At 35.8% G+C, this 22,397-nt stretch overlaps 1 protein-coding gene and 1 pseudogene across 4 annotated transcripts in view; both read right to left on the bottom strand.

The window, feature by feature from the left end:
- Positions 1 to 22,397, bottom strand: part of JMJD1C (jumonji domain containing 1C) — a 291,791-nt gene that overhangs the window by 122,989 nt on the left and 146,405 nt on the right. The window lies entirely within an intron of this gene.
- On the bottom strand, positions 12,303 to 21,264 carry LOC109380609 (cytochrome c oxidase subunit NDUFA4 pseudogene; annotated as a pseudogene).

Raw genomic sequence — 22,397 nt, 5'->3', positions numbered from 1 at the left:
AAGATGAAGCCAGGGCCGGCCGAGCGGCTCAGTTGGTTAAGAGCTCGCTCAAGAGTTTGAGCTCTGAGCAACAGCAGTTCGAGTCCAGCCCAAGCTGAGCAGCCGCTGAGCTGCCAACAGGTAGCAGGATGGCTCAGCTAAAAAAACAAAACAAAACAAAAAAACAAACAAAAAAAAACTATGAATCATGAGTATCATAACTTTAATTCATTATTTTAAATGTTTAAGTTGTGATTGTGCAGTCTGACTTCTAGTCCTAGCCTCAGACAAAAGTTACTGAAATCTCTAGTACTAGCTGGATTTAGTAATGAGGCCATTTGTCAGGTCAGGTCTTGTTTGGAATTAGCCACAAAATGACCTCTTAAAATATAGATTTAAGTCCCATTCAAATAATGATTACCTCTTCGAAATCAAGAACAGTGAAGATCCATTTTCTGACTAGTTCACAAACATATATAGAAACCTTACTAAAACTCAAGGAAAGTCTTGGGGGGGGGCGGGGAATTATGTTGTAACTTTCACTAAGCATGTTTTAGTATAATTTCTTTAATCGTTGACTTACTCTTGGCCTAATGATCTAAAAATCTTTGAGCCTAAGATTCCTCATCCATTAACCTGACTTTATTTTGACTCATTCAGGGAACAGAGGTATTCCTCTAACTTACTGAACAAGGAGCTTCTTTTTTACAACATTAGGTTTTCTACAGAACATAGTTTGACATAGACTCACCAAAATTTTTCTAGAGTAAAACCCATGCTTTCACCTATACCAAGGTATAATTAAAAATTTCTTCCACGAAGGGGTCTCTGATTATACTTTGCTTATGGTATAAAATATCATCTGTTTAAGCATTTATAAAGTGTTTAGTATTGGGACAGTGCTGAGCAAGGTTTAAAATGTTTTTTAAAATACAGGTCTTAGCTAGGGTTCCTATAACAAAAAAATGATTATCAAGCTGTCTCTAACAGGATCTATTTAATAGGGAGTTTTAGCTCTTCACAGGACTAGTGCTGAGATTTTATTACTGCTTCCCTCTCAAAGTCATTTTTCTAATAGGGAAACTAAGTTCTCATTGGTTATAACAATATTCATGTGCATTTTAAATTACTTCATTTCTTAGGCAGACACATCCTCTAATTTAAAGATAAACTGTTGTAACAGCATGTGTTATGTGCTAAATTGTATCCCCTCTTAAAAATTCATATGTTGGAAGTCCTAATTCCTAGTACTTCCAAATGGTGACCAAATTTGGAAAGAGGGTTTCACAGAGGTAATTACGTTTATTTAAATCGGGTCATTGGGGTGGGACATAATCCAGTATGTCTGGTGTCCTTATAAGAGGAGGAAAGTTGAACACAGGTACAGAAGGGAGGTGACATGAAAACAAGATGAAGAAGATAGTCATCTGTAAGTCAAGGAAAGAGGCCTGGAACAGATCCTTCCCTCAAAAGGAAGCAATTCTACTAACACCTTTTATCTTGGATTTCTCAACAGACCTGTGAGAAATAAATTGCTATTGTTGAACCTAGCCAGTCTTTGATACTTTATTATGGCAGCCCTAGCAAGCTAATACAGCAGGTGTTTCGTCATTTAACATACTTCACAAAACAGTTCTAGTGAAACCGCAGGGAACCCATATAGGGAAAAAAGTGAGCAATGTATATGCTGTCACCACAGAATTTTGTCTTCTGAGCAAAATCTCAGAATGAGTCACTATATCCTGAGTAAAATTCACACTAAACAATTGTGGTCTCCACTGAAGCAGGGCTTTTGGGTAGAATGTTATGTGGTAGGAAGAGATAAAGACTTGGTCAGACAACAGTTTGCTTCTTCTTCACTTTTATTTTTATTCAAGTAGACTAAGGCTATCTTAATACTTGAGCTTTGATATACAGAACGACACATTTTCAGGTAATAGATATTATATACGTTACAAGTTTAATTCAAGAGATAACATAAATGTGAAAACTGTTAGGTGCCGCAACAGTAATTAGTAATAAATAATAATTTTAAAAATACACATGATACACCAATGACTAAGTTTTGCCTTGACTTTCAGATAATTTTTTTGGATCGTTTTGTGCAGTTTAGATCTCCAAACGTACGGATTAGCTGAATGAAATGAGACTAGAGTTCTCTTTTAAAAAATACCTATTTCATGTTTTTTTAATTCTTAAAAGCATCTAAAATATTTTGAAAATATATATTCAAGTGCAATGGCTTTAAGTATCCCCACCATTAAGCCTGTAGAAGAAGTGTAAGATTTTTAAATATCAACAACCTATTAATAATACCATATGCATTACTAAGTTAACAGAAACATATTTTTTTGTTTTCCAAGTATTCAAGTAAACACGCTGATAGATAAATTTTGTGGGTGGTTTTCCTACCATATGAAACGGAAGTGTTTTCTAACATGTTTATTAAGATCATTCTAACATGTTTCTTAGGATCATCAGTCTGGTCAATCATTTTCCTCTTCACTTCTCCTGGCTTAGGCGTCCCTTAGTTAACTATACTTACTTTGTTAGAGGATCTTTCTTAAAGGCATACCGCTATGTTTGTAATCAAACTTGACAGTACCATAAGTAATTTAATTAAAATATTTTTGTGACATTACTTCTTAGAATCTATTCTGAAAAGGAGGTATTAAATACAAAATTTCTTTATTTCAATATTTTGTAGTGGTTAGCATTCACAGTAAAAAGTTTGGCAGATTTATATGAATTTTCGGAGTATGTCCTTTCTTTTTTTTCTAGTTACTATTCCAAAAGGGGAGAATGAATGTTGACATTCAGGAAAAGTTAATACTCTTCACTCAATAACTTATTTAAAAAAATATATGAAACACCTAGATATTACCCATTTCAGGATATTTCAATGCTTCATCATAAATACCATTCATATTAAAAATAAGTAGGACAATTAAAAAGCAGGTTTAGGTTTCTGGGTTAAGATGGAGAATTATATACATGTATTTAACTTCAGTCCCTCTTGAAACCCTAATAAAAACATCAGGTAAATTCTTCAGAAACAAAAACACTTTAGAAGGATAGGGGGAAAAGGGGGAAGAAATAGGAATATCATTCACATTTTGAAAGTTAGAAAGGAAACGGACCAGTGGCAAATGACTTAGATCAGAGAAAGCTCAATTCCAGGATGAGATAGAGAGAAGTTGAGAAGCAACCCAATTTACACCACAGAATCTTCAAAAGGCTTAAGAACTAGCAGTATCACAAAGCATTGCTAGCAGTATCACAAAGCATTGGACCTGAGGGTAAAGGAAAGAGAAGGCTAAAGCAAGAAAGATGTCAGTGACAACCATTTAAGAAAAAATCAGATCCCTCAATTCTGCTTGTGGTTCCATGTACTAGGGAGATAAGCCGTCTTAGAAGTATATTTTCTGGAAAGTTTAAAACAGAGGGTCTCTGGATAGAGACAATACAAACCCACTTCTGGGTTTAAACATCATATCCAAACTAAAACAGGAAAATTAAGTGTATACATACTAATACTTAGATGCAGAAAATTCAGCCTTCTTCACCCCACTTGGTACCCAGAATCCTTAGAGTCAGATCCTTACCGTATAGCCAGGAGACTGATTCTTCCCTGGGGAAAGGAACAAATCTGAGAAACGATAACTCAAAACCCTAGTACTAGAATTTGACCCACAAATAGTCTTCCCAGATCATCATCCATTAAAGTTCGAAATAGATAAACCCTATCCATGCACTTGGACCTTCCAGTCAGTATTTTAGTTTCCTTCTCAATCATAAGCAGCCAGCCAGTGATTATTTGGTATCTGTAGAAAGCTTCTAACTTTAAAAGGTAATAGTCTGTGAACAAACAGACAAAAGAAAAAGAGTAATATGTAGGAAATAGAGACTATGAGGGGAGACCAAAAAAACAAAACCAAAATGTATACTCTCAAAATAGGATATTTCATGCATGAAACAAAAACAAACGCTATTTTTAAAAATCAGTAGGAATCTTAAAAAGAAAGTTGAGAAAATTTATTTTCCAGGAAATTAGAAATTGTAAGTAGAACAAAAACACAGAGAAACAGAAAACAGGAGAAAAAAATTAAAGAACCAGAAGAAAAATGAAGGGTAAACATCCATTTTAGGACACCCCCCCCCAAAAAAAATGGAGGGAGCTATAATAAAAGGGGTAAAACCAAACAAACAACACTGAAGAAAATCTCCCAGGACTGAGGAAGTAAACTGCCAGATAAAAAGGGCCTATGTTTATCAATGGATGAAAATAGACACATACAAAGAAACATCACAAAATTTCAAAACCTTTGGGGATAAAGAGAAGATTCTACATGCTTCCAGAAAGAAAAAAGAAAAAGTGACATACAAAGGATAATAGAAAATACTCAGGCTTATCAATAGCTGGGTTGGAAGCTTCTTAATATAATGGCACATCTTGAAAATAGTGAAGAAAATTTATTTCTAAACTAGAATTAAATGCCCAGACAAACCATTATCCAGGAAGACCAAAAAATATCTATCTCCAGTATCCTATCTCAAGAAGCTAATTCAGGATGTACTCCACCAAAATGACTGAGTAAACTAACAGAGAAGACAGGGACATAGAAAACAAATGTGCCAACACATTAACAGGGAATAAGGCAACTTCTATGAATACAGTAAAAGAAGAGCCCAGGATTATAGATGTGTAACAGACCTAGAGGGTAATCAATCTACACTGAAACACTGTGATACAAGAAATAGGTTATGTTGAGGTCTATTGTCAACAAAATCTTCTCTGCCTCTGTAACTTCTTTAGCTTGAGAACAGAATTCCTGGGTTTAAGTTTGATACGTACTTGACTAGTCTTGATCATGTGGTAATGAAGCTCATGCTCTGATCATGTGGTAATGAAGCTCATGCTCTCTGCTGTGCTGCATATTATGTCATCTGAGAACATGCACTTCATACTACAGAGCTGTTCTGCTCTGACTTACTTCTGGGAACTAGAGGTAAACCACAGTGAGCTTAGAATTACGAGGCAGGCAGTAGCCCATTTCTCTCTGACTATACTCTGGTGAGGCATCTACAATATATCTAGTCTACAATAAAGGTCTGCCAGATGCCTCAATGGCGCTAAAGAAGGCTCACCATCATTACTCACTTTATGAGTGAGTCTTTATGAAACCCCTACCTCCCAAAGAAACTGGGAAGCCATACAATGACCTAGAAACTGCTCTGCTTATATCTATTTTTGGAAGCAATTATCCAATGGTACCAATAATACATTCTCAATACAGAGTTAAGTCTGCTTTTGTAACTCAGTTTTTGAAAACTAAACAATATCTGTTTGTGGATAAATACTTGGGTTATAAAGTTATAAATAAAATAAGAGAATGATAACACAAAAGTCATGATGTTAGTTACCTGATTTGGGATGGGGAAGGAGGAAGAAATGCAACCAGAGAGGGAAACACTGAGGAACATTGGTAATGTTCTACTTTTTAACCTGAGTGACAGCTAAAGTTCAAGGTAGGTCATTTTATTATGTAAATGTATGTAAAATAAAATATTATTTAAACATGTTTTATCCATGTTTTTATTTTTGTAGTGCATTCACAATTTAAAAATAGGTTTAATATTTCCTGAACTAACAACTATATGAATCGGATAAAAAACTTTTCTGTTAAATTCATCTAGAAATGCTCAAAAGGGCTTCTCCCAAGAATGCAAAGACTGTTCTACAAATGTAATTCACCATATTAACACAGTAAAGGGGAAAAATATATAGTTATCTCATTAGATGCAGAAAAAGCATTTGATTAAATTCAATAATAATTTATGAGCAAGAGAAAAAAACCTTTAAGCAATATAAGAAACTAAAAAACCTAATAAATGGAATCTATATAAATTCTAGGGCTAATGTCACTTTTAATGGTAGAACACTAGAGCTGTGATTTCCAACTATAATGCCTCCTATAGGTAACAAAGTAGTGTACCTGATTTTGATCTACTGGGTTGCAGGAGAAGTCATGACGCATTTTTGCAATAAAAAACATAGAAAAAACACCTCATGACTTTTCTGACAACCCAATATTTAGCCTTTGAGGCAAGTCAGAAGGACCTAAGGCAATGGGAACCCCAATTACAAGAAGCTACCTAGTTTATTTCAATGTGCTATAAAAATGGTACATTTTCTATGCTTGCCAGGACATGAACAAGGTTGAAAAGGCAGTGGTGACTCATAATAATTATGTATTTCTAATTTTGAAAACTACCACAAACTTTTTCCTCATAGAGGTTAGTATCCCATTATCATCAAGAATGGTACAATGATGCCAGCTATAAATGGCATAAAGATGCCTGCTATGATCATCTGTATCCAACACTGACCTGTAGTTTTTAGTCAACACAGTAGGCAAGAAAAACAATTTTGAAAAAAAAGTTTAAGCTTTGGAAAAGAAAGAAAATGGTCATTAGGCAAAAAGTCCAACATAATTTAAAGTCAAACTATTAGAACTCTGTTCAGAAAAGTCTACTGAACAAAATAATCACTATACAAAAATTAATCTTATTTCTATACCTGAGCATTTATTACAAAATATAGCATAGAAAGATTTTACTTATAATAGCAAATAACAGTACAAAACGATTACAGGAATTAGTCAACAAGTGTTTCAAGATCTTTAGGGAAAACAGCTATAAACTCTTATCTAAAGGCAAAAGAGCCTAAATAAATAGAGACATACATCATTCATGGAGGAAAGGACTCAATATGGTAAAACAGATATTTTCCTTAAATTAATACATAAATCCAATACAATTCCAATCAAAAACCGCAAAACAATTCTTTCTTCTGTGAATCAAGCTAAGCTTGAATACTGCCAAGAATAGCCATGATAGTACAAATACAACAAAACAGAGGCACTTGCCTCATCAGGTAACAAGACTTAAAGCTATAATATTTAAGATAGTGTTCTACGGGTGCAAGAAAGACAATTGGAACAGATTAGAAAGATCAGAAAAAGTCTTATTAAGAAAATTTGTTATTTAAAAAGGGCTGCATTGCATATCTGTGGAAAAGGAATGGATTATTTAATAAATGTTGCTTAGAAAATTAATATATTTCATGGAAAAATTTTGATCTTTACCTCACAAAATATACAAAATTTACCTGATAAATTGACTACTCTAAAATCTAAAACTTTATTCACTAAAATTTACTAACAAATGTGGAAAAAATGAGCTACTGGAAGATGATATATGTAATATACAACCAATAAAGGATTAGTATTTGAATATACAAAAATCCTTCGAGTTAATCTTTTAAAAGAGACATCATTCCATTGAACAATGGATAAAAAACACTGAACAAGTGGCTGAAAAAAGAGAAAGCCTAAGGGTCATCAAATGTATGAAAAGAAGCTCAATTTTACTGATTATCAAACAAGCACAAATGAAAACAACATTAAGATACGATTTTATTAGATTAGCAGCAATTATAAAGATTGATGAAGATGTGAAAAAAATAGGAACTCTCAAAAAGAGCTGATGAGAAATACATGGAAACAATGCCTCTGGAGAGCAATTTGGCAATGTCTAATAAAGTAAGTATACCCTAAGTTAAACAATTCCACTTCTAGATATATACCCTCAAAAAGGTCTCACTGTACACCACAGAAGTACAAAAATGTTCACTACGAATTGTTCCTAATAGAAAAAAATAAGAAACAACCTAAAAGTTATGCACAGTATAGCTAAATATATTTGACAGAATCATATAACTGAATCTAAATGTCAGTTAAAATAAATGAACTTAAACTACTAAGTTACATAAACAAAGTTAAGTGAATAAAAGCAAATTGCAGAATGGTATATACAGTATGTCAAGTTTAAAACATGCAAAACAATACCACATATTGTTTATGAATGCCTATGTATATAGTCACAGACAGAAGCACATACAAGAATAAGAAACAACGAATTTAGATAATGATTACCTAGCATTAGGGGAAAGTACATGAGGGGCATTTTTATTTCAAACATACAAGACCTGCAGCGACTATGGCAAAACATTAAGATAACAAAGCTGCATGACATGAACATAGGGTTACATTAGGTTATCCTCCTTATTTACAGTATGCTTTTATTATATGAATTTTTCATTATGATTTTGAGAAAACTTGAACTATTAAGCCACATATCTGTTAAAAGTCGGTTTAATTCTTTAATAAAAGAGCAAGTGAAATTACTTAGGAATACTCCCAATCACTCATTGACTTAACTCCAGTAATCTAAACTTTAAACCTATCTGTCAATACCCTAAAAAATGTGAATAGAATTCATGTAATCTAAGCTAAAAAAATGCCTTTTTAGCTCTATGAAGAAATCTAAATAAAAATATCTCATTACAAGGACAAAAATGACTATATTGAAAGAGCAAGTTTTTAAACAGAAAAAACTTTGTGGTGAGATATATATTTTAAAAGTTGTGAGAAATGCAAATGTGAAGCAGAAAACTGAGCAGGAAAACTTTTCTAAATGCCTTGCATGGTATTTTACAATACTGTCAATTCCTGAATTTCCTCTCCTCTCCCATTCTTATACGTAATTCTTCTGCTAATTAATCACTTCCTTAAAACATCTAAGCCAATAATTTACTTTTCTCACACCAACTTTTCTACCTCATGGCATTTCAAAATGACTTGTAGGATTGAAAACCTAGGTACTCAGATTGCAGTAAAGGAAGCCAAGAATATTGTCTCCTAAAGTACAGTTAACCCTTGAACAACAGTTCAGGGGCACAAATCACCCACACAATGGAAACTCCATGTATAACTTTTAGCTTCTCCAAAAACTTAGCTGTCCCTTATTATCCACAAGGGATTAGTTGTAGGTCCCCATGTATACCAAAATCCACAGATGCTGAAATCCCCCTACATAAAATGGCACACATCAGTGCATACAACTTGTCCTTCTGCATGCGGGGTTATCGAACTACAATAGAAAAAACAACACGGGCCAGCCGAGTGGCGTGTTGGTTAAGAACTGGCTTGGGATGCCAGAGGGCCCTGGTTCGGATCCCACATATGAGGGCCAGTGACACTGCCCTCTACAGCTAAGATGCTGAACAACAGCTCAACCTGGAGCTAGGCTGTCATGGGTCGCCGGCGACGGTGTGGGCTGCAGTCCCCTGCTGCAGTGGGCTGCTATAAGCTACCATGTGTAGCAGGCAGCCAGTGTGAGAAGCCAGCAGCCGCCATGAGCGGCCATTCATAAGCCAGCGACTAGTCTGCCTCGCCCGGGAAGAGCGTAATGATGGTGCCAACTTGGGCCAGTGAAGCAACATCCTCCACAACCACAACTAGACTGAAGAACAAAAGGACAGCAACTTGTCTGTTCCCCTTCCCCCAATTCCCCAATAAAATATTTTAAAAAAAAACACAGTTATTGGGGTGACCAGTTAGCTCAGTGGGTTGGAGCATGGTGCTGATAACACCAAGGTTGCTAGTTCGATCCCTGCATGGGCCATTGTGAACTGCGCCCTTGCTAGAAGAGTCAACTATGCCATTGTAGCATGAAAGCAACGTGTAACAAATGACGATGGCTGTCCCCCAATGAATAAATAAAAACTAACATAGTTAATTACTTTTAAAGAACCAAGTGTAAGGGCCGGCCGAGTGGCTTGTTGGTTAAGAGTTGGCTTGGGAGTGTAAGCTCTGAGTAGCAGGGCCGCCGGTTTGGATCCCACATGGGCCAGTGATGCTGCACCCTCTACAGCTAAGATGATGAACAACAGCTCAACCTGGTGTTGGGCTGCCATGAGTCGCCGGCGACAGCATAGGCTGCAGTGGGGCTGCCGTGAGGCCGGCAGCCCGCATGAGCTGCCATTAGCCATAAACAGCTGTCCAATGGCAGCGGCCAATTTGCCTCAGCCAAGAAGAGTGCAATGATCACAATACCAACATGGGCCAGTGAAGCGACATTCTCCACAACTAGACTGAAGAACAAAAGAACAGCAACTTGTCTGTTCCTCTTCCCCGATTCTCCAATGCTATTCCCTCTCCCAATTCCCCAATAAAATATTTTAAAAAACAAACAAAACAAAAAAACCATGTGCAAGTGGAAATGCATACTTCAAACCCGTGTTGTTCAAAGAGTCAACACTATGTAATAGAAATGATGACTGTTTTCTAAGTGTTTTAAAATTCGTCTCCCTCACTTCTCCTATTAGCACAAGCATTCTCTATGGCAGTTTGATAAGACATAAGGAGTACAAATAACTTCTAGTGCTGAAATGGCATGTTGTCTAAATAGAAGTTTTGCCACTTATTGAGTATATGACAACGAGAAAAGTTATTTAAGCCCTCTGAGCATACTACATTGAAAAAAAAGTTATAGAAATTAATGAAAAAACTGAACATAAAATTCTTTAGGGATGGAGATGTGGACTGAGGGTTGCGTTCGTTTGTGGAAAGGTGCCCCTTTGACAATATCAAAACATAAAAATCAATTTTTGGTAATGTGCCTTATCCTTAGCTCTTAAGGTACCTACTAAGGATGTATTTATTTATTAAAAGGTGTTGTTGTTTTTAAAAGATTTTATTGGGGAACTAGGGGAGGGGAACAGCATTGGGGAATCAGGGAAGGGGAACAGACAACTTTGTTCTTTTGTTCTTCAGTATAGCTGTGGAGGACATTGCTTCATTGGTCCATATTGGTATTATCATTGCGATCTTCCCGGGTAAGGCAGTCGCTCACTGGCCATTGGACAGACGTTTACAGTGGCTCCTAGCAGCTCATGAAAGCGCATGCCAGCTGCCCGCCACTCACGGTAGCTTACCGCAGCCCACTGCAGCCCCACTGCAGCCTACACCGTCACCGGCGACTCACAGCAGCCCAGCTCCAGGTCGAGCTGTTGTTCACCATCTTAGCTGTAGAGGACACAGTATCACTGGCCCTAATGTAGGGTCAGAATCGGGGCCCCACTGCTCAGAGCTGGTGTTCCAAGCCAACTCTTAACCAACGCACCACTCGGCTGACCCAAAAGGTGTTTTAGTTTGGTATAACAAATATGAGAACCCATTCACAAAACAAAAACTACGTAAAGTCAACTTGAGAAGATAATACTGAACTATTTTATAAAATTGTATCGTTATTTTACATTTCCACCAGGAAAGTAAAAGAGAGCCCAAGGATTTGCATTTTCTCAAACACTTGGTATTGTCACATTTTACAATTTGTGCCAAAAATGTTTTTGCAAAATAGTATCTCTTAACGTGTATTTGCCTGATCATTAGTGATGCCAAACACCTCTTAATGCGATTATTAGCCATGCGGTATTTCCTTTTTTGTGAAATGTGTCTGTTCATTGATCCAACCTTCTTATCCCCTCCTTAGTCTATTTGTGCATTACTTATTATAGAAAATATTTAATAAATTCAATTATTCAAAGGCATTTTTAGATGAAGAAAAATTAACCATAAAACAGTTCAGCTTATTTATTTGTATTAAATAATAAATTCTAAGTCTTATTTTTAAAAATGTTGCCTACATCATAGCCTAAATGTTCACCTCTATATTTGAAGAGATTTAAAATTTGTTTTTGAAACGAAAATGTGTACTCAATAGGTTCTTGTGCACTCATCTAATTATTGTATACATTTGGAAAAGATCCAATTTGATCTTCTTCCATAAGGATATTATTTCTTCCCCAGCTTGAATATATTGAATCATCTCTCCTTTCTCAACTGATCTAAACGAAAATTCTGTCATAAATCAAAATTCCACAGCATGCTCCGTTCTGTTTGGGATTATTTACTCTACTGCATCAGTCAATTTGTCTATTCTTGTGTCAAATGACACAGTTTTAATTACTCAAGTTTCACAGCAGTCTTGATATGTGGTAGGGAAAATTAACATCTAAACCTGAATATTCTTCCAAAAAGTATCTTGATCATTCTTAGTCTTCATTTTTCCAAATAAAATTTAAGAGTCACTTTATAAACTTGCAAGAAAAACTGCACTAGGGTTTTGACTGGAATTGTATCTTATTTATAAATGAATTTGGTGCAGAATTGATATTATAATAAATGTCCCCATAAACATACTATGAAAATTTTGAAAGTTTTATAATTACTTCTTAGAGGTCTTAAACATTTTTTTTTTAAGTTTCAGGTATTTATTAGTCAGTGTAAACCTCAACATAATACATCAAGATGATTTCGTGCATTTGGAGGGGAAATATTTCCTGGTTAAGTGGAAAATTGTGCAGATGGTTTCTGGAAGACCTTCATTGTAAGTAGTTTTATACTGAAACATTTCATTTAGAAGTCTGGGCCTTCTTTCTTCAGTTTGCTGTAATCTACTCACTGAGTAGAACTCGTATTGAACACTGGGACCCACTTTGTTCCAGGGTTCTTGGTTATGCTTTCTATACCAAAAGACATCTGGATTGAACAATGCCAGGCAAATGACATACAGCAGCTTCTCCAGTACCTCCAGATCCAATAAATACAAAGAGGGGGGATCCAGCCTGGATGCTTCTTGGCTTGACAGAGGATCTGGAACAGCAGTAGTGAGCTCGGGTCCAGAAGCACAGAAAAACAAAACTGCAAGGCCTGGGACTAGGTAGTCTGTGCACAGAGGTGGTACAGACGTCCAAAGTCACCCAGGACTTACACCTCCTACCTCAGGTCTTACAGATTTCTTGTTAAATATATTCCAAAGTACTTGTCTCTGATTATCTAATAATAGTATAAATGTTATCACCTATTTAATCACACTAATTGATTAGCCCTGAGATACACTGAAAATTACTTTGGACATTATATTTGTGCTTTTCTTCTCTTACAATGTCTTTGATTTTGGTATCTAAATCATACTGCACTCATAAAATTAGTTACAAGTGTCCTCTCCTACACTACTTTCCGAAAATGTTTGTGTACGACTGGTATTATTTCTTCCTTAAATATGTCTGATACAATTCACTGGTGAGATCATCCAGTGAAAATATTTTATCTGGGCCTATAGCTTCTTTGTGTGAAAGCCTCTCATTATAAATTAATTTTCATTAATAAACATAGGCGAATGCAAGTACATATTTTTTTAAATAGTCACTCAAATTTCCACCATGTGGATTATAAACGATTCAGCTAACCCCCTTTGGATAGACATTTAGGTGGTTTCTGTTATGATCTAGGTAAGCCATGCAGATATATGTATGGGTATATATCTGTTGGGTCATCAGGAAAGTCATGATGCATTTTTGCATTGAAAAACATAGAAAAATACGTCATGACTTTCCCAACGTCCCAATATATTCAGGGTCTGCAAACTGTGGTCCACAGGCTATAAAACTAGCCCACTGATTTTTACATTTATTTTTTTTCGATTACAGTTGACATTCAATATTATATTAGTTTCAGGTATACAGCATAGTGGTTAAACATTTATGTAACTTATGAAGTGACCCCCCCCCCAATAGTCTAGTAGTCACAGGCACCATATAGTTATTACAATATCAGTATTACCGACTATATTCCCTATTTCATAATGACCAATTTGTCTTCTTACTCCCTTCATTTTTTCACCCAGCCTCTAACGCCCCTTCCATCTGGCAACTATCAGTTTGTTCTCTGTATCTGAATCTGTTTTCTTTGTTTATTTTGTTTTTTAGGTTCCACATATAATTGAAATCATACGGTGTTTGTCTTTCTCAGTCTGATTTATTTCACTTAGCATAATCCCATCTAGGTCCAACCATCTTGTTGCAAATAATAAGATTTCATTTTTTTATGGCAGAGAAATATTCCACTGTATATGTGTACCACATCTTCTTTATCCAATTGTCTGTTGATGGACATTTAAGCTGCTTCCGTATTTTGGCTATTGTAAATAATGCTTCAATGAACACGGAGAAGCATACACCTTTTCAAATTAGTGTTTTGGATTTTTCTGGCTAAATACCCAGAAGTGGAATTACTAGGTCATAAGGTAGTTCTAATTTTAATTTTTTGAGGAATCTCCATACTGGTTTTTTTGTGTTTTTCTGTTTGTTTCTTTTTTTAAAAAAGATTTTATTGGGGAATTGGGAGGATGGGAACAGTGCTGGAGAATTGGGGGAAGGGGAACAGACAAGTTGCTGTCCTTTTATTCTTCAGTCTAGTTGTGGAGGACATTGCTTCACTGGCCCAAGTTGGCATCATCATTGCACTCTTCCCGGGCGAGGCAGATCAGTCGCTGGCTTCTGGACGGCCGCTCACTGCGGCTGCTGGCCGCTCATGCTGGCTGCTGGCTACACACGGTAGCCCGTGGCAACCCACTGCAGCAGGGGCTGCAGTCTGCGCCGTTGCTGGCGACTCATGGCAGCCCAGCTCCAGGTTGAGCTGTTGTTCAGCATCTTAGCTGTGGAGGGCAGTGTCACTGGCCCTCATATGTGGGATCCGAACTGGGGCCCTCTGGCATCCCAAGCCAGCCCTTAACCATCGCGCCACTCGGCCTGCCCTCCATACTGTTTTGCATAGTGGCTGCACCAATTTACAATCCCACAAACGCAAGTGAACTCTTAAGTTTTGGAGTTTGTGTCTTCAAGGAATTTGCCCATTTCAAGAAAGTAATTGAATTTATCAGCACAAAGTTCATTATATTCTCTTTATCCTTTAATGGTGTGGATCTCTAGTGATGTCCTTCTTTCATTCCTTATATTTAGCAATGTATATGTTCTATCTTCTTAATCAGCCTTGCGGTTTATCAATTCTATTCATTTTTTCAAAGAACTAGCTTTTGATTTCATTGATAGTGCCTAGTGGCTGTTTGTTATTTCACTGATTTCTGCTCGTGTCTTTCCTTTCTTACTGTGGATTTAACTTGCTCTTATTTATTTATTTATTTATTTATTTATTTATTTATTTATTTATTTATTTATTTATTTATTTTAGCTGAGCCATCCTGCTACCTGTTGGCAGCTCAGCGGCTGCTCAGCTCAGGCTGGACTCGAACTGCTGTTGCTCAGAGCTCAAACTCTTGAGCGAGCTCTTAACCAACTGAGCCACTCGGCCGGCCCCTTGCTCTTCTTTTTTTAGATTTCAACATCTAGCCTCTTAGATCATTGATTGTGGTCCTTTCTTCCTTTCTCTTAAAAGCATTTCAATCTATAAATTTCTTGCTAAGTGCTGTTTTAGCTGCATCTCATAAAATTTATTGTTTTCATCTTCATTTAGTTCAAAATATTTTCTAAATTTCCTTGTGACTTTGCTTTCTGAGTCACTGATTTAGAGTCTATTTAATCTCCATATATTTCAGATTTCTTCAGCTCTCTTTTATTGATCTCTAATTTAATTTCTAGCTAGAAAATTTTTGAGTCTATAGTCTTCCTATTGTTCTGAAGTGTGCTTTCTCTGATATTAATATATTCACTTCATTTTTTTTTTTTAGATTTTATTGGGGAATTGGGGGAGGGAAACAGCATTCGGGAAATTGAGGAAGGGGAACAGACAAGTTGCTGTCCTTTTATTCTTCAGTCTAGTTGTGGAGGATGTTGCCTCACTGGCCCATGTTGGTATTATCATTGCGCTCTTGCCAGCTGAGGCAGTCACTCGCCACCCATTGCATGGCTACTCACAGTAGCTCATGGCAGCCCACTGCAGCAGGGGCTGCAGCCTACAGTCACCAGTGACTCATGGCAGCCCAGCTCCAGGCTGAGCTGTTGTTCACCCTTTAGCAGTAGAGGGGGCAGCATCACTGGCCCTCATGTGGGATCCGAACCGGTGGCCCTGATGCTCAGAGCTGGCATCCCAAGGAACTCTTAACCAACGTGCCACTCGGCCGGCCCTCATCGTTTTTTTTTAATGCTTGTAAATCCTATCTTTTTCCATACTTTTACTTTTTATCCGTTATTAAAAAAAAATTCCACAGCATGCTCAGTGTTTTTATATTTAATGTGGTTTGCTCCGAGATGGCATCTAATTGAAATTTATGTTAGCTCCAATCTAACAGTTTTTACCATTTAACTGGGGTGGTTTGGGCAGTTTATATTTATTGTAAATATGGATTATTTTAGGTTTAAATCTACCATCTGGCTATTTGATTTGTATTTGTCAATTTGTCCCTTTTTACTCTTTGAGATCAAGCATTTTTTTAATATTTGTTTTTATCTTCATTAAGGTCTTCATTACGACATCTCAATTTTCAATGGTGTCTACGGTTTACAATAAGCACCATTGACTTTTAATAGTCTGCCTTCAAATAATATATCACTCCATCTATAACACAGATTTCTTACAACAGTATACTTCCATTTCTTCCTCCTGTCCTTTGTACAGTTGCTATAATACCTTAATGTTACATACTAGTAAAAAGCAAATAATTTTTGCTTTAAACTGTCAATGAACTTTCAAATGAACTAAAAAACTAAAAAAAAAACTATAAAAACTTTATAAAATCTCCTGCTTTCCAACTAATTAATCATTTATGACAGGTTTCATTCCTTTGTGTAGATTCAAGTTCTCATCTAGTATCATTTTTCTTCTGCCAAAAGACACTTAACATTTCTTGTAGTTCATGTCTGCTAATGATGAATGCACTCAGCTTCCGTATGCCTGAAAATATCTTTATGTATGTTTACTTTGAAAGTAAAGCTTTCTGTACAAAGAATTGTATGTTGAGGGCCGGCCAAGTGGCACGTTGGTTAAGAACTGGCTTGTGATGCCAGAGAGCCCTGGTTCGGATCCCACATATGAGGGTCAGTGACACTGCCCTCTACAGTTAAGATGCTGAGCAATCTCGACCTGGAGCTGGGCTGCCATGGGTCGCCAGCGACGGCGTGGGCTGCCGTAAGCTACCATGTGTAGCCAGCAGCCAGCGTGAACAGCCAGCAGCTGGCGTAAGTGGCCGTCCAGAAGCCAGCAACTGATCTGCCTCGCCCGGGAAGAGCGCAATGATGGTGCCAGCTTGGGCCAGTGAAGCAACATCCTCCACACTAGACTGAAGAACAAAACAATAGCAACTTGTCTGTTCCCCTTCCCCCGATTCCCCTATAAAATCTTAAAAAAAAAAAAAGAATTCTATGTTGAGAAGTTTTCTTTCAGTACTTTAAAGATGGCATTTTATCGCGTCTTGGCTTGACAACTGTCGGCGAAGAAGTTTGCAGTCATTTTGTTCCTATGGATGTAATGTGTCTTTATTCACTTGTTGCTTTTAGCATTTTCTCCTTATCACTGGTTTTCAGAAATCTGATTATGATATGCCTTAATATGTGATTTCTGGGTGGGTTTCATTTTTTTTTTTGGTGTGTTTGTCTTGCTCTTCTTCGAGCTTCTTGAATCTTTTAAAAATGCTCTCACAAATATGCAAAGTTTTGGACATCATTTCATAAAGTACTTTTGCTGGCTACCTCTTTGCAGAACTCTAATTATGCATATGTTTGAGTATTTCATATCATTCCACAGGTCATTTAGATTTTATTGTTTACTTCCATCAGTCTTTTCTCCCTGTGCTTCATTTTGTGTAGTTTTTATCATTACATTAAAGTCACTGATTTTTTTATATCTTATATTTATCCTATGTTTATGTTTTCCTTTAAATCCTTGTATATATTGAGTGTATTCATAAAAATGTTTTAATGTCTTTCTCTGCCACTTCATTTATGCTATTATTGCATCTGTTTCTATCAACAGTTTGCCTGCTTGAAGAGTCTGTTATTTGTCCACAATGTACAGGAACTGAGAATACAGAACTAAAAATTATCATACCAATTGGGCATTGCTGAAACATCAATGCTTTTGACATTTTATAATGTATAAAAGGTAGGCCTGAAACTATAAATTTTTATAAAGTGATCCTGTAACATATTTTGAGAAGTCTTGATCTAGACTTTTAATTCAGAGTTAGTCTGGGCATATTTTCTCTATTCTTTGGTCTTAGCTCTATTTTTTTTTAAGAAAAAAAACCAAGATATTTCATGTATCACTTTCAGCAGTTTTTTAATTTGTCTGCTCATTTCAGTGCTTCATCTAAAGCTATTTTTAATGTGAGAATACATGCAGCAGACATTGAGAAAAATACACATGATAACATTTTTTAGTCTTTATATTTGAATGACAGTTTGGCAGGGTAAAAAATTCCAAGTTCTGTCCCTTCAAATTTTTATAAATACTAATGCATTTGCTGCTTGTATTCAGAGTTGCTGTTGAAAAAATGTGATGTCAATCTAATTCATCAGGTCTTTGTGATTTGTTTTTTTCTTTCCCATCTTTGGAAGTTTTTTATTAATTTTTAATTTTCATTTACAGTTGGCATTCAACATTATATTAATTACAGGTGTACAGCATAGTGATTAGACATTTATGTAACTTAAAATGTGATCCATCTGATAAGTCTAGTACTCCTTTACAACATACATAAGTTAACAATATAATTGACTATATCTCCTATGCTGCATTTTATAGTCCCATGACTATTTTGTAACTACCAATTTCTACTTCTTACTCCCTTCACATACTTCATTCAGCCCCCTAACGCCCCTCCCATCTGGCAACTATCAATTTGTTCTCTGTATCTGAGTCTGCTCGTTTGCTTTTTAGATTCCATATATAACTGAAATCATATGGTATTTGTCTTTCTCAGTCTGATTTGGTTTATTTAGCATAATAACGTCTAGTTCCATCCATCTTGTCGCAAATGGTAAGATTTCATTTTTTATGGCAGAATAATAATGTTCCATTGTATATTTGTACCACATCTTCTTTATCCAATATTCTATATCAATGAATACTAAGGTTGCTTCCATATCTTGGCTGTTGTAAATAATGTTTCAATGAACACAGGGTTGCATGTATCTTTTCAAATTAGTGTTTTGGATTTCTTTGGATAAATACCCAGAAGTGGAGTTGTTGGATCACATGGTAGTTTTATTTCTAATTTTATAAGGAACCTCAATACTCTTTTCCATAGTGGCTGCACTAATTTGCACTCCAACCAACAGTGCACAAGAGTTCCCTTTTCTCCATATCCTTGCCAACATTTGTTGTTTGTTGATTTATTGATAGCCATTCTGATAGGTGAGGTGATTTCTCACTGAGGTTTTAATTTGCATTTCTCTGATGATTAGTGATGTTAAGCATCTTTTCCTATGTGCATTAGCCATCAGTATGTCCTCTTTGGAAAAATGTCTCTTCAGGTCCTCTGTCCATATTTTGATCAGATTTTTTTTTTTGGTTAAGTTGTATGAGCTCTTTATATATATTGGATATTAACCCCTTATAAGATGTTATCACTAGTAAATATCTTCTCCCATTCAGCGAATGTCTTTTCGTTTTGTTGATTGTTTCCTTTGTTGGGCAAAATGTTTTTAGTTTTATGTAGTTCCAATTGTTTATTTTTTCTTTTGTTTCCCTTATCTGAGGAGATATATCCAACAAAATATTACTAAAACAATGTCAGAGAGTTTAATGTCTGTTTTCTTCTACAAGTTTCATGGTTTCAGGTCTTGCATTTAAGTATTTAATTCATTTTGAGTTTATGCTTGTATATGGTATAAGAAAATGGTCTAGTTTATTTTTTTTGTATGTGTATGCTGTTTCCCAATACCATTTTTAAATAGACTGTCTTTACCTTGTTGTATATTTTTGCTTCCTTTGTCATAGATTAATTGACCATATAGGCCTGGGTTTATTTCTGAACTCTCTATTCTGTTCCATCGATCTATGTGTCTGTTTTTATGCCAGTACCATGCTGTTTTTATTACTATAGCATTGTAGTATATAGTTTGATATTTGGTATCAAGATACCTCTAACTTTGTTCTGTTCTTTTTCAAGATTGCTTTCGCTATAAAAGGGCTTTTGTAGCTCCATTTAAATTTTAGGATTATTTGTTCTAGTTCTGAGAAAAATGCCACTGGTATTTTGATAGGGATTGCTTGAATCTATAGATCGCTTTGGGTAGTATGTACATTTTAATGATGTTAATTCCTCATATCCAAGAGCACGGGATATACTTCCATTATTTGAATTTTCTTCAATTCTTTCTTTAATGTATTCTAATTTCCCAAGTACAGGTCTTTTACCTTCTTGGTTAAATTTAATCCTAGGTATTTTTTTATTATTATTATTCATTTATTTATTTTTAAAGATTTTATTAGGGAATTGGGGTAGGGGAACAGCATTGGGGAATTAGGGAACGGGGAACAGACAAGTTGCTGTCCTTTTTGTTCTTCAGTCTAGTTGTGGAGGATGTCACTTCACTGGCCCATGTTGGTATTATCACTGCGCTCTTCCTGGGTGAGGCAGTCACTCACCAGCCATTGGACGGCTGCTCACGGCGGCTCACAAAAGCACATACCAGCTACCAGCCAGCCCCACTGCAGCCTAGGCCATTGCCAGGGACTCAAGGCAGCCCAGCTCAAGGTCGAGCTGTTGTTCACCATCGTAGCTGTAGAGGGCGCAGTGTCACTGGCCCGCATTTGGGATCCGAACTGGGGCCCTGCTGCTCAGAGCTGGCGTCCCAAGCCAACTCTTAACCAACATGCCACTTGGCCGGCCCTTATTTTATTTTTGATACAATTATAAATGGGATTGTTTTCTTAATTTCTCTGACAGTTCGTTCTTGGTGTATAAAAATGCAATTAATTTCTGAGTATTAACTTTGTATCCTGTTACATTACTGAATTCATTGATCAGTTCTAACAGTGCCTTGGTGGAAACCTTAGGGTTCTCTCTATATAATATCATGTCATCTGCAAATAATGACAATCTCACTTCTTCCTTTCCCATTTGGATGCCTTTTCTTTTTCTTGTCTGATTGCTGTGGTGAGGACTGCCAACACTGTGTTGAATAAAAGTGGTAAAAATGGATATCCTTGTGTTGTTTCTGATCTTCTGGGAAATGTTTTTAGCTTTTCACACTGAGAATGATGTTAATTGTGGGTTTGTCATATATGGCCTTTATTATGTTGAGGTATGTTTCCTATATTCCCACTTTGCTGAAAGTTTTTCTTTTTTTTTTAATCATAAATGGATGTTGGCTTTAGTCAAGTGCTTTTTCTGCATCAATTGATATAATATGGTTTTTATTCTTTATTTTGTTTATGTGGTGTATCATATTGACTAGTGAATATTGAATCCAATTTATATCCCAGGAATAAATCCAACTTGATCATACCTGATCTTTTTAATATATTGCTGGATTTGGTTTCCTGATATTTTGTTGAAGATTTCTGCATCTATGTTCATCAGGGATATGGGCCTATAACTTACCTTTTTTATGATATCTTTGTCCAGTTTTGGAATCATGGTAATGCTCGCCTCATAAAATGAGCTTGGGAGCCTTCCCTCTTCTTCAATTTTATGGAGTAGTTTGAGAAAGACAGGTATTAATTTTTCTTTGGATGTTTGGTAAAATTCACCTGTGAATCCATCTGGTCCAGGGCTTCTGTTTGTTGGGAGTCTTTTGATTACTGATTCGATTTCGTTAGTAGTTATCAGTCTGCTTAGATTTTCTGTTTCTTCTTGATTCAGTCTTGGGAGACTATATGTTTGTAGGAATTTATCCATTTCTTCCAGGTTATCCAATTTGTTGGGATATAATGGTTCACAGTTATATTTTTATAATTGTTTGTATTTTCTGAATACAAATTTATTTGTATTTATTTGTTACCTCTCCTCTTTAATTTTACTTTATTTATGTGGGTCCTCTCTTTTTTCTTGATGAGTCTCATTAAAGGTTTTATCAATTGTGTTTATCTTTTCAAAGAACCAGCTACTGGTTTCATTGATTTTTGTGTATATATATTTTGGATTCCATTTTGTTTATTTCTACTCTGATCTTTATTATTTCCTTCCTTCTACTGACTTTGGACTTTGATTTTTTCCTAATTCCTTTAGGCCATAAGGGTAAATTTTTTTATTTTAGATTTTTCTTTTTTCTTGAGGTATTGCTATGAACACCCACTTAGAGGTGCTTTGATTGTGACCCATGGTTTTTTTTTTTATCATTTTGTTTTCATTTTCATTTGTCTCAAGGTATATTTTTATTTCTTCTTTGATCTCAATGTTAACCCATTTGCGTTTAGTAGCATATTATGTAGCCACCATGTGTTTGTGTACTTTTCAGTTTTTTTCTTGTAATTGATTTCTAATTTCATACCATTGTGGTCAGAGAAGATGCTGATGGGATTTCAGTCTTCTTAAATTTACAGATTTTTTTTATGGCCTAACATGTGGTCTATCCTGGAAAATGTTCTATGTGCACTTGAAAAGATTGTATATCCTGCTGCTTTGGTGTGAAATGCTCTAAAAATATCAAATCCATCTAAAATATCATTTAAGGTCAATGTTTCTTTGTTGATTTTCTGCCTGTATGATATATCCATTGATGGCAGTGAGGTGTCAATGCCCTCTACTATTACTGTAGTACTCTCAATCTC

The sequence above is a fragment of the Hipposideros armiger genome, unplaced genomic scaffold (assembly GCF_001890085.2).
Source record: "Hipposideros armiger isolate ML-2016 unplaced genomic scaffold, ASM189008v1 scaffold_39, whole genome shotgun sequence".
Lineage (NCBI taxonomy): Eukaryota > Metazoa > Chordata > Mammalia > Chiroptera > Hipposideridae > Hipposideros > Hipposideros armiger.
The sequence above is the reverse complement of the archived record's forward strand: the minus strand, read 5'-3'. Positions and strand labels throughout refer to the sequence as shown.